General features: G+C 31.1%; 1 protein-coding gene across 2 annotated transcripts in view; it reads right to left on the bottom strand.

Moving 5' to 3' along the window:
* Nucleotides 1-13,099, bottom strand: part of mus312 (mutagen-sensitive 312) — a 554,297-nt gene that overhangs the window by 308,471 nt on the left and 232,727 nt on the right. The gene's annotated exons all lie outside the window — the stretch shown is intronic.

Raw genomic sequence — 13,099 nt, 5'->3', positions numbered from 1 at the left:
ATTCGCAAGTATACATAGTGATAAGATTTTAGCTATTAGGCATTATGTGCTATTAAGTCGCAATAGATTTAAGCATGTCAGACGAAAAAAAAAATCTGGGGTTAAATTGCTGACTACTATTTAATTTTTAATGCATAGCAATTTTTTGTGTAATAACAGCGACTATCGCATTCACTATGGCGTAAATGAGAGTAAAATATACAAAATATTAAATGAAATCACCTGCTGAACTGACGACAAATGAATAAAAGTGGCGATAGTTGCTGTTATTAAACAAAAATATTTTTTATTCTTTAACTGTGTAAATAACTTCCTAATATTTCTTTACTTTATATTATTTAATTTAAGATTAGTATAGTTAACTAACAATAAGTTGTGAAATCCACTTTTTCTTTTTATACTTTGTTTTGTTTTTTTTTTTTTCAAACTTCCGATTCCGAATATGACGTTAAATTATTTATAATATAATAAATAGTCAAGTCCACCATTTATGATAATATTGTTCTTTTGTTAATAACCTCCAATTCCCAATACCGATTTACATAGAACGTTTTGTAGCATCCCTCGCTTTCTTCGATATAAATTTTGCTGTACAAAGTTCGTTGAATATTGAATTATGATCAACTTATGCCAAGTCCAAGCGAAGCATGCGACAAAGCGTTCTATTTGAATTCTCATCAGAACTCCTTTCCTATGTTAAACACTTTTCTTACTTATAAATACCCAGTACAAAGTCAGTGGATAATATATTTGAACAAATTTCATAAGTTTTTTTCGAGCTTAACTATGTTTATAGTTTTATATATTTATTTTTTAAAAACTTGCAACTGTTCTTAAATTATTAAAACTAAGTTTTGAAAGTAAAAGTATTTAGTTTTTTATTTTTTTTATTTTATTAAATTTTATATTATTAAATTTAATTGAAAGAATGATAACTAATCTATATTTTAAATAAGAAACATATTTATTTAAATTTTAAATCAAAAGCAAAACGTAACACTAGTCAATAGAAAAATGAAATGTATTAATAGATAAATGTATTTTAACATAATAAATGAAGTAAAACGAATTTTTGTAAATATTTTTTAATGTAAATATCTAAAATATGCATATATCTAAATTATTCATACTTAAAATGAATTTGTTGTATTTTTAAGTTGAACTATATTTTAAATAAGAAAAATATTTATTTGGATTTTAAATGAAAAGCAAAACGTAACACTAGTCAATAGAAAAATGAAATGTATTAATACATAAATGTATTTTAACATAATGAATGAACTGAAACGAATTTTTGTAAATATTTTTTAATGTAAATATGCAAAATATGCATTTATCTAAATTATTCATACTTACTAAAAATGAATTTGCTGTATTTTTAAGTTGAAAATCGTTATTTCTTAATAAAAACACAGAATGAAAAATTTTGGACATTTTTTGGGGGGTTTTTGGTTATTTTGTGGGGTTTTTGCAATTTTTTAGGTATTTTCAATTCGCATTATGGATTAATTTATCATTGGGCTGGCAACTCTGGAGCGCCTAAAAGTATGCAACCTTTTTAAAATTACATTGTGAGAGCAGTTCAGCTATTCACTTTTGATATGATGGTTCTGAATGAGTGCGACAGAGATGGAAGATCACACGTACACGAAATATCCCATTTCACCATGGATAATATCGGCGCCTCGCCGAACAAAATTATCCAACTTATTATCCAATTTTTTAGATAGCGTCAGTATACGATTACCCGAATTTTTATCCACTCATGGTTAGCAGGGTAGCTGCTCGTATACATACATGGTACATATGTGTAGACGCAATTATTGATTCGTTTATGTAGATACATAATGATTGAATTATTGATGTGAATTCACGTCACTGCTTAGCATCGGCTTAGAGATAGTAGCACCCCTTAGTTTTGCTAATATTCGTAATAATATTTTAATTATGCTTCGCACACCACCAAACGAAAAAAACACATCTACACCAACATATCCCTGCCAACCAACGATAACCGCTTTTTGCCATTTCACCTCGAATTCCAACACAAACTCATATTTTTCTGAAAAATACTAACACCACTGCACTTTTGTGGGGTATTTTCAAAAATTCATACGCGCCTAAAAGTAGGTGGGTTATAATTATACAAAAAATCGTAAAATAAAGACAGCTGTCATCAAAAAATTGATATTTACGCAATTTAGCAGAAAGGAAAATATTTCTGCATTTTCTTTTAAAAAATAGCGCTTTTAGGCAAATATACATAGGTAAATACTTTTGCAACATTTATTTATTGGTTTTTAGATAACTACCAATAATTTTATTTCTATTTTCGTAGGTTTTCCAATGGAGGTAAATGTTGGAGCTATTTGAGATGCATTGTGATGTGGGCCTGCAACCAACAGCTGCATTTAGAACATCAATAGGACATTTGATTGTAAGTAACTAGTTTAGTGAAAGTGAACTGCAATTGCGTTGTACCTTACGCAGGGGAGCTGCAATTTTTGATGCCTCCAAATTGTGTGCGATTCCAGAAGTAATAAATTGCACCTCCAAATCATGTCATGCACATAGTACTTATGCAGCCATTTTTTTGGATGGATTGTTTCTTTGTTTCTTTGTTGTAGGGTATCGTGAGACCTGAAAGATTCCGGCAATGAAAATATGTGGACCCGGCGATGTTCCAGATTAACACCATTTAATTTGTGTATTATATATATAACATATATATGTATATTAAAAACTTGAGCAAATTATCCAAAAATGTCGGGAGGTGTCAAACGACGCGTCTTGACATCAATATTAATAGTCCGAAGGCGGAAAATAAAAATGTCAAGTCGTTTAAAAGATATTAACGAAACCCAAAAAATTATCCCGGGTCCCTCCGAAACCGGGGGTGGGAGCCATAGTATTTTTGCGCAGAACACCTTTCTGCTTATAAAAAATTACCATGGCCGCTTCACCAATGGGGTGGGATCAAAATTAAATGGGTGCAAAATCCCTTTGTATACAAAATTTTTTTCAGTGCATAACAACATTACAACAACAACTCCGGACAGAGATAAAATTTTCATTTTCCGCCTCCGGATATTGTTGCCGAGATTAATACGCGTCTTTGGCCTCCTCCCTCGATATTTTTGGACGCGTTTTAACAGTCGACCCCTGTTCTAGACTTTTACCTCGTTTTATTTCATTTCCTCCTATTTCATTCCTTTAGTTGAAATTTATTTCATTTCATTTCGTTTCATATCATATCATTTCATTTCTTTGTTCTCTTTGTTTCATTTTATTCTATGTCATTTCATTTAATATTATTTCATTCCATTTAGTTGAATTTTATTCCATTTCGGTTTATTTCCTTTCATTAAATCCTATTTTATTGCATTCCATTTAATTTAATTTAATTTTATTTTATTCATTTATTTCATTTCACTCAAATTCATTTCATTTCATTAATCTAACTTAAATTCGTTCTGTTTCATTTCATATCATTCAATTTTAGTTTTTTTCACTTCATTTCATTTTACTTGATTTTATTTCTTTTATTTTCATTTCCATACATTTAATTTATTGTTAATTTCATTTAATTTCATTCCGTTCCATATCATTTCGTTTTATTTCTTTTCATTTCCATATGATTTACATTATTTTCCTTTCATTTTATATCATTCCGTTTCATTTCATATAGTTTCATATTTTTTGTTTCTTTTCCATATCATTTCATTTTATTCTATTTCATTCCAATTTATTTCGTTTCGTTCTGCTCTATTTGGTTTCATATTATTTCATTAATTTTAAATTCGTTTCAATATACATATTTTGTTTTATTTCATTTCTTTTCACTCAATTTCATTTCGTTTCACCCAATTTCATTTCGTTTCGTTCCATTTTATTTAAATGTTTAGTTTACATTTCGTTTAATTTTATTCAATTTTATTTTTTTAATTCAATTTCATTTGGTTTTATTTTATTCTACTTTATTTTATTTTATTTCATTTTGTTTCATATTACTTTATATCCATTTCATTTAATTTCATTCCACTTGATTTCGTTTTGTTTCATGTTATTTCGCTTCATTCTATTTTATTTCATTTTATTTTTATCCATTTCTTTGTATTTCATATCGTTTCATTGGTTTCCATTCCAAATTTATTCATTACATTTTGTTTCATAATATTTCATTCCATTTCATTTTATTTCACTCCTTTTCGTTTCAGTTTATTTATTTTTTTAAATTTTTTCATTTAATTTTATTTCGTTTCATGCCATTTCCGTTTGGTTTCGCGTTGTTCCATTTAACTTCCTTTAATTTCATTCATATAATTTAATTATCTCCTATTTCATTTAATTTACTACATAGCATTTTTCTCCATTTTGTTCTATTTTATTTCACTGCATTCCATTTAATTGAACTTTGTTTCATTTTATTTCATTCATTCCATTTCATTTCATTCAATTCCATGTCATTTCATTTTATCTTATTGAATTTCAATTAAATCTTTTCATTTCATTCCATTTCATTTCGTTTCACTTATTAATAATCTACTTTATTTAGTTTCATTTCATATTTTCATATCATTTCATTTTATTTCGTTTCATTTCACTTAAGTTCATGTCATATCATGTTATCTTATTTAATTTTTAGCATTTCATTCCATTTCACTTCATAATATTCTGTTTTATTTAGTTTCATTTCATATAGATTCATATCATTTCGCTTTATTTCTTTTCATTTCTATGTGATTTATATTTTTTTCATATCATTTTATATCATTCCGTTCCTTTTCAGATAGTTTCATATTGCTTTGTTTCTTTTTCATATCATTTCATTTTATTCTATTTCATTTCATTTTATTCCGTTTAATTTCATATAGTTTCATATCACTTCGTTTTATTTCTTTTCATTTCCATATGATTTATATATTTTTAATATCATTTTATATCATTCCGTTTAATTTCATATAATTAAATTTTTTTTATTTCTTTTCCATATCAATTCATTTTATTGTCTTTAATTTCCTTCCGTTTCATTTTTTCATTTCATTTCACTCAATTTCATTTCGTTACGTTTCATTACGTTTCGTTTAAATTTCGTTTTTTATTTTTTTTTTTATTTTTTTTATTTTATTTCATTTGGTTTTATTTTATTTTATTCTATTTCGTCTTATTTTATTCCATTTCTGGTTGATCTGCAACAACAAGTAACACTAATGTCTAAGCTCAAACACTCAGATGACGTTGCTGCTGATGCGGTTGTTTGGCGTACCATCCTCTGAGGGAGAAAACCTGAAGAGTATATTTAATCAGGTATGCATGTGTATCGATTATATGGCACCTCAAGCACGCGACATTTTCAGAACAAAGAAAACGTCTGAAAACCTCAACAGTGCCATTATCATTGAATTTCACTCACTTTACGTGCTTTTGGCGATTACCGGCGGCGAATGAAAACAGCAATATCTCTCTCCGCGCTTGTTTTTGAGGGAAACTTTCATATTTATGAAAGTCCCATTCGAGAATATAGACGAATACTGCAAGAGGCCTTAAAACTAAGGAGAGAGGGTAAACTGTTGGCGGTGAGAACTATCAGAGGAAATGTTCATGTAAGGAAGGATGAAAACGCTTCTGTCAAAATTACGTGTGAAGGCGACTTGATGCCGTTTCGTTAGTTTACTTATTTCTTTATTGTTATGTCTTAATATTTGTTGTTTTACTATTGTAAAGATTGCAAATCTTAAGTTTTTGCTGTGCTGTTTCACCTATGTTGTTCGTTTTCTTAATGTTCTTTTTCTCTATGAGTCTGGTGAACAAAAAACAGAAGAGTAGCGCTGATTATTGTAGTGCTGCAATGTTAAATATTTTATAACGCCCGCCAGAGTGGGCTCAATGTTGTGTATTTCAATGCGCGTGGCGTTAACTCGGCAAAAATGGGCATATACCTTTGATATACCTTTGAATTTTCTTCCATTGATATAGTTTGTGTCTCTAAGACTTGGTTCAGCTCCGATATCAGGGACTCGCATTTTAACATTCAGAATTATATACTTTATCGACACGATAAATTCAATAGAAGGGGTGGCGGTGTAGCTATATATTGTAAACTATCTTTAAAAAGCAGATTTGTTTTTCGCTCCGTTGGTACGAATGTTGAATTTTTGTTTATCGAATTGACTAGCTCTATGTCTAAAGTACTTGTGTCCTGTGTATATAGTCCATATAAATACTGTAATGTGAGTGAATTATTTAATGTTCTGTCCACTTATGCTGTTGACTATAGTCATATAATCGTTTGTGGCGATTTCAGTGTCAATCTACTGTGTAGTGATCTGTACACATCCCGTTTATTAGAGGATGTTTCTAATGTTGGTATGTCTCTTGTTAATGTAAATATATCGACGAGGTATGGGAATAATTGTTGTCCAAGTTTTATTGATTATTTTCTTGTGTCTGATGTCAATTGTGTTTTAAAATTTGACCAGTTCTCGTTTATATATGACCATGACATAATTTTTTGTTGTTTTGATATACATGTTGACAAAAAAGTGTAGCAAATCGTTCGTACAGTTTTTATGATTATAGAATGTTGAATGTTGAAAGATTAGTAGAGGATGTCTCACAAGTTAACTGGGCTACATGCTGGGGGCACTGCTCTGTTAATGAGAAGCTAAGCTTTCTTAATGATTGTGTCTACCAGGCTTTTATCACATGTCCCGATTCGCACTAATGACTGCAAAACCGCCTCATGTCCATGGTTTAACAGGGTAGTCTTGAATGTGATCAAAAGGCGAAACAAGTTGTATTCCGATTGGAAAAATTCCAGGACGGATGAAAAATGGAATGCCTTTAAAACTGCTGGGAATGAAGCTACTTTAAATATTAGGCGAGAAAAGCGAAAGTACTTCCTTAAAAAGTTGGATCCTGTATTGCCCTGCAACGTTTTGTGGCACAAACTGAAAAACCTTCGGGCACATGCTAGTGACAATTAGACTGCTCGCTAGAGTGTGACACTCTTAATGATGCTTTTGTCATCCGTACTACCTTTTCATGTTCGCCCGCTCCTCGCTTGAGTTACTCGTGTCCTGCTAATAATGTTGGTGAAATGTTTGAGTTTAGTACTGTGTCGGAATTAGATGTTGCAAAATGTGTGTTTAAGATACGGTCTAATGCGGTTGGTGTAGATGGAATTCCCTTAAAATTTATTAAAATGATTCTTCCGATTATCCTACCTATGCTTACCCATATCATAAGCCACTGCTTCACGACATATTGTTTTCCTGATGTATGGAAGATTGCAAATGTGATTCCTATAGCGAAAGCTAAATCTGCATGTAGTTCCAGTGATTTTCGTCCTATAAGTATCTTACCTGCACTGTATAAAGTAATTTAGTCTATTATGTCTGAACAAATCCATAAACATGTTAATTGTTTTGGCTTGTTATCTCCGTTCCAGTCTGGTTTTAGGGCCAAGCACAACTGTATCATGGCTATGATGAAAATACTTGACGACATCCGCATACCATTTGACAAGAACCTTGACAAGAACCATATGACGCTGCTGTGCTTGCTAGACTTTTCTAAGGCGTTTGATTCCGTCAATCATGAACTACTGTGTTCAAAGCTAGTAAGATACTTTGGGTTTAGAGAATCTGCTGTGCGGCTAATGAAAACTTATTTGGAAGGTCGATACCAGCGTGTAAAAGTTGTCTCTGAAGTCTCTGGGCTGCGACCTCTTTTAGTTGGTGTTCCACAAGGTTCTATACTGGGCCCACTTCTGTTTAGCATGTTTGTCAATGACGTGTTTAGTACGTTCCAGTCCGCTCAAATTCATGCTTATGCTGATGACTTATAGCTTTACATGTCACGCCCTCTTGCGGAGACTAATGAATTATGTTCTGATTTCAACAAAGACCTATCATTTATCGCATCTTGGGCTTTGCAAAACGGCCTCCGCTTGAACTGCTCTAAGTCCTATGTTCTCCCTATATGCAACAGACGCGTGGACTCCTTAACCATTCCACCGCTATTTTTAGGAGATGAGAGTGTACAATTTGTGTCAAAGGTTACTAATCTAGTTTTTATCATTAATTCTAGCCTAACTGTGCCCATCATGTCAACTCTACCATAAGTAAAGTTTATTATGTTTTACGTAACCTACGATTTTCTGCCTCATATACTCCGGTTGCCATTAGGAGAAAGCTCGCTATACAACTTATACTACCGATCATTTGGTATCCTGAACGCATCTATAGCAAGATGTACTCCCAGTCTGCTCATAAAATTGAAGTGGTGTTCAATAATGTCACGAGATATGTATACGGACTAACAAGATACGAGCATATCTCTGCATGGAAATCTAGCCTCTTGGGCTGTGAAATTTTGGAGTATGTAAAGGCAAGAAATTCTATCTTTCTTTATCGTCTGATGGCGGAGAAAAAGCCTAATCTATATATATAAAAAGAAGTGTACATTTTGATTGTCACTCCATAACTCGAGAACGGCTAGACAGATTGCCATGACATTTTTAGGAAAGATACAGGAAGGAGAGATGATGGTTAGTTGATTTTGAAATCCCAAATCGGTTTAGCCATATATATGTATAAATCAAATTCTGTGTGTGTGTGTGTTCGCTATGTAATCGAAATTCCCACACATCAATCATCACCAAATTTTGGTTATGGGTTCCTTCGATCAACGGGAAGGTTTTAGGCTAAAAATAATTTCGATATATAAAAGGGGCGTGGCACCTCCCATACAAATGGAATCTTTGGTACTGCATACCTTTGAAGGTATACATGCCAGAACATTGAAATTCAATGAGGAGTTATATGAGGTCAATCCCTAACACCACCAAGAAAATGCGGAATTTGGAGAAAGGGGGCGTGGCACCTCCCATACAAATGGAATCTTTAGTAATGCATAACTTTGAAGGTATACATGCCAGAACATTGAAATTCAGTAAGGAGTTATATGAGGTCAATCCCTAACACCGCCAAGAAAATGCGGAATTGGGAAAAAGGGGGCGTGGAACCACCCATTCAAATGGAATCTTTGGTACTGCATAACTTGGAAGGTATACATGCCAGAACATTGAAATTCAGTAAGGAGTTATTTGAGGTCAATCCTTAACACCACCAAGAAAATATGGAATTGGGAAAAAGGTGGCGTGGCACCTCCCATACAAATGGAATATATTATACTGCATATATCTGGATGTCGTAATGGTAGGATAATTAAAATTGGTAAGGAGCCATGTGACGTTAAGTCCTAAAACCTCCAGTAAAATGTGGAATGGGGAAAAACTATGGCTGCCGTACAAAATTTAGTTATTTTAACACCTAAAGTTTGACTGCATTGTTGAGTTTAGCTGTTATGCCTTTTGGACGTTTAGTAATACAAATGGAATCTTTAGTAATGCATAACTTTGAAGGTATACATGCCAGAACATTGAAATTCAGTAAGGAGTTATATGAGGTCAATCCCTAACACCGCCAAGAAAATGCGGAATTGGGAAAAAGGGGGCGTGGAACCACCCATTCAAAGGGAATCTTTGGTACTGCATAACTTGGAAGGTATACATGCCAGAACATTGAAATTCAGTAAGGAGTTATTTGAGGTCAATCCTTAACACCACCAAGAAAATATGGAATTGGGAAAAAGGCGGCGTGGCACCTCCCATACAAATGGAATATATTATACTGCATATATCTGGATGTCGTAATGGTAGGATAATTAAAATTGGTAAGGAGCCATATGACGTTAAGTCCTAAAACCTCCAGTAAAATGTGGAATGGGGAAAAACTATGGCTGCCGTACAAAATTAAGTTATTTTAACACCTAAAGTTTGACTGCATTGTTGAGTTTAGCTGTTATGCCTTTTGGACGTTTAGTAATCTGCCGCTGTTAAAAAAATTGTTTAGCTTCAGTCTATCTATATCTTCTATAAAAATCACATTCTGTGTGTGTGTTCCCTATGAAAACGTGTTTGCTATACTTCGATCATCACCAAATTTTGGCTCGAGGTTCCTTCGATCAAGACGAAAGTTTTTCATATTTCAGAATTAAGAATGTTAAATTTAAATGTTTTTTGTATTTTGGCTATGCGAAAGAACTATCTTAGCTCCAAAAAATGATCATGTTAACAAAATCAATGATCGCTTTCAAAATCAATTTCCTGGTGAAGTGACGAAATATAAATCGATCGACACAGTTACAGATGAAGATAAAATTGTGAATTATCCAAATGAATTTCTATACTCCTTAGAACCAAAAGGAATGCCTGCGCATATATCAACTTTGAAAATTGGCTCACCAGTCATGTTTCTTCGGAATGTAATCAAAGCAACAATCATCAGCGGTAAAAGCAATACAATAATATAAAATAAGATACAATAAGATACAAGAATAAAATGTTTTAACAGAAAATTTCACCAAATATGCGTACAAAATTCAATTCAATTTACAGAACAATAAATTAAATCATCAACAAACAAAACAGAAAAAATAACGCAACATCCATTCGATCTCGGGCGTTACAACGTGCGCCTGGTAAAGCTAGTTACCTATATGAGAAATTGATATTTCCAAGGTCTGGCCGACTAAATTACTTGATTGCTCCCAACTTTTCTCTCCTACCCTCTGCAAGACTATTTTTTGTCAACCCTGTTCGTGTTTGGATTTCCATCCCAGCTTCTATTAAGAATGGTCTAAATAAAAACAACTTTAAGAAAACTTTATATTCATACTTTCACTGATTTGTATATGTACAGCGATGAGATTTGCTATCTATGTTTTCATTTATATAATATTTATCACATAGTTAGTTAAATTCTTTAATTACATGTATATATATATAATTTTTGTTATTGTGTTGCAAATGTTAAATTTTTACATTTTATTTCAATGTTTTACCATTACTATTAATATTTAGTTTTAAGCCTGCTCATGAGTAACTTGTATATTTCTTGTATATTTAACTGTTGTGCTAGAAAAGATCATTTATCGATCTTATTGCACTAATACATTGTTTTAAATAAATTGAAATTGAAATTTAATTCCATGTCATTTCATTCTTTCATTTCATCCCGTTTCACTTCATAATGTTCTATTTTATTTAGTTTCACTTCATATCATTTCGTTTTATTTCTTTTCATTTCCATATGATTTATATTTTTTCATTTCATTTTATATCATTCCTTTTCATTTCATATAGTTTCATTTTTGTTTCTTTCCATATCAATTCACTTTATTCTATTTCATTTCTTTTAATTTCATATAGTTTCATATTTTTTCGTTTTAGTTCATTTTTTTGTTTCATTTTATTTTGCTTCAGCTCACTTCATTCCACTTAATATCATTGAATATATTTTTCTTGTAATTCGTTCCACTCTATTTTTGTTATGCCAATTCACTTTATTTAATTTTATTCCATTTCATTTTCTTTAGTTTCTTTTCAACTTAGTTTTTCTTACTTTATTTATTTTATTTCATTTTATTTTATTTTTATTTATTTACTTTAATTAATTTTTCTTTTATTTTTTTATTTTATTTTGTTTTGCTTCATTTTATTTTATTTTATTCATTTTATTCTATGTTATATTTTTTATCGTTTTAATTTTATTTAATTTTATTCTGTTATTTTATTTAAATTTTTTTTAGTAAATATATATATAAATTATATAAAATTTATATGAAATTTGTAAATTAAAAAAATTAATAAAAATTATGGAACATTTTGTTGGGAATTTTTTGGAAATAAAAAAGTGAATAAGAAATTTGGAACATTTTTAAATTTTTGGAACATGTCTAATTTGTGGGTATTAGGAAAACGTTTTTGAGTGTTTTAAAGGACCGTCTGGCAGCACTGTACCTTGACGTTCACAGCTGTCATTTGCACCTAAAAGTATGCAGTAGTTGCAGACTGACAGCTCACACGTACACGAAATATCCCATTTCACCATGGATAAATCAGCGCCTCGCCGAACAAAATTATTCAACTTATTATCCAATTTTTTGGGCAGCGTCAGTATATGATTACCCAAGTTTTTATCCACTCATGGTTGGTAGTGATCAAGTTAACGATTCACTTATTGATTTAGAAGGTACTTCTTCACAAAATGACATAATAAAGCCATATGCGAATCAAAACAATAACGAAATTTTTTCTACTTCAGTAAAACTTCTTCAGTTTTGGACAAATTGTCCTGAAGCATGGTTAATACATGCTGAAATGCGTTTTAATACTAAAAAAATTACTCAAGAAACAACTAAATACGAGTATATTATTACTGCATTACCTCAAGAGGTCATAGTGACCATTTCAGATTTTACTCAAAATCCACCAGAAATACATAAATATTCTGCATTAAAATAAATTTTGATTGAAAGACATTCCTTAAGTGAGAATGCGAAGTTAGATAAAGTGTTTTGCGATTCTGAAATGGGTGACCGTAAACCTTCGGAATTTAACCGATCTTTAGTTCTACTTTCTGGTTCTAATTTTACCCAAGAAATTTTAAAGAAACTTCGGATTCGAAAATTACCCAAAAACTTGAGTGTAATTTTGACAAGTTCGAATTTCATTGACATAAATGATTTAACTAAATTAGCTGATAACGTTTGGGAAGTTATCAGTAAAAATGATATTGCTTTGATTTCTCAAAATTCTAAAGAAGATTCTATTATTACTAATGGTTAAGACAACATCTTTAATTTGTGATAATTTTCAAAAATTATCTTTGGAATTAAGTGAAATTAGTCAAAATCCTAGGAGATGTGAAGAACAGTGTACGTTTGTGAAAAATAGTAATCCAACAAACTAAAATGTTCCCTTGTTGCAACGACGAATAACGGAATCTCAGAAGTAACAACTCGACGCTTATTTATATTTGACAAAGAAAAAAAATTAAAGTGTTTGACTGATAGTGGGGCAGAAATTTCAGTGCTTCCAGTTTCAAAATTCTCGTGTACAAAAAAATCATCAGATATTATATTAACGGCAGCTAATCGTTCAACGATTTTTACATACGGAAAAAAACTTGTAAATGTTAATTTGGGTTTAAGGCCAGAATTTCCTTTTGTTTTTAGCGAAACCGATTATAGG

Source organism: Eurosta solidaginis, chromosome 5 (assembly GCF_040869045.1).
Source record: "Eurosta solidaginis isolate ZX-2024a chromosome 5, ASM4086904v1, whole genome shotgun sequence".
Lineage (NCBI taxonomy): Eukaryota > Metazoa > Arthropoda > Insecta > Diptera > Tephritidae > Eurosta > Eurosta solidaginis.
Note: the sequence above shows the minus strand (reverse complement) of the source record. Positions and strands in the feature narration are given on the sequence as shown.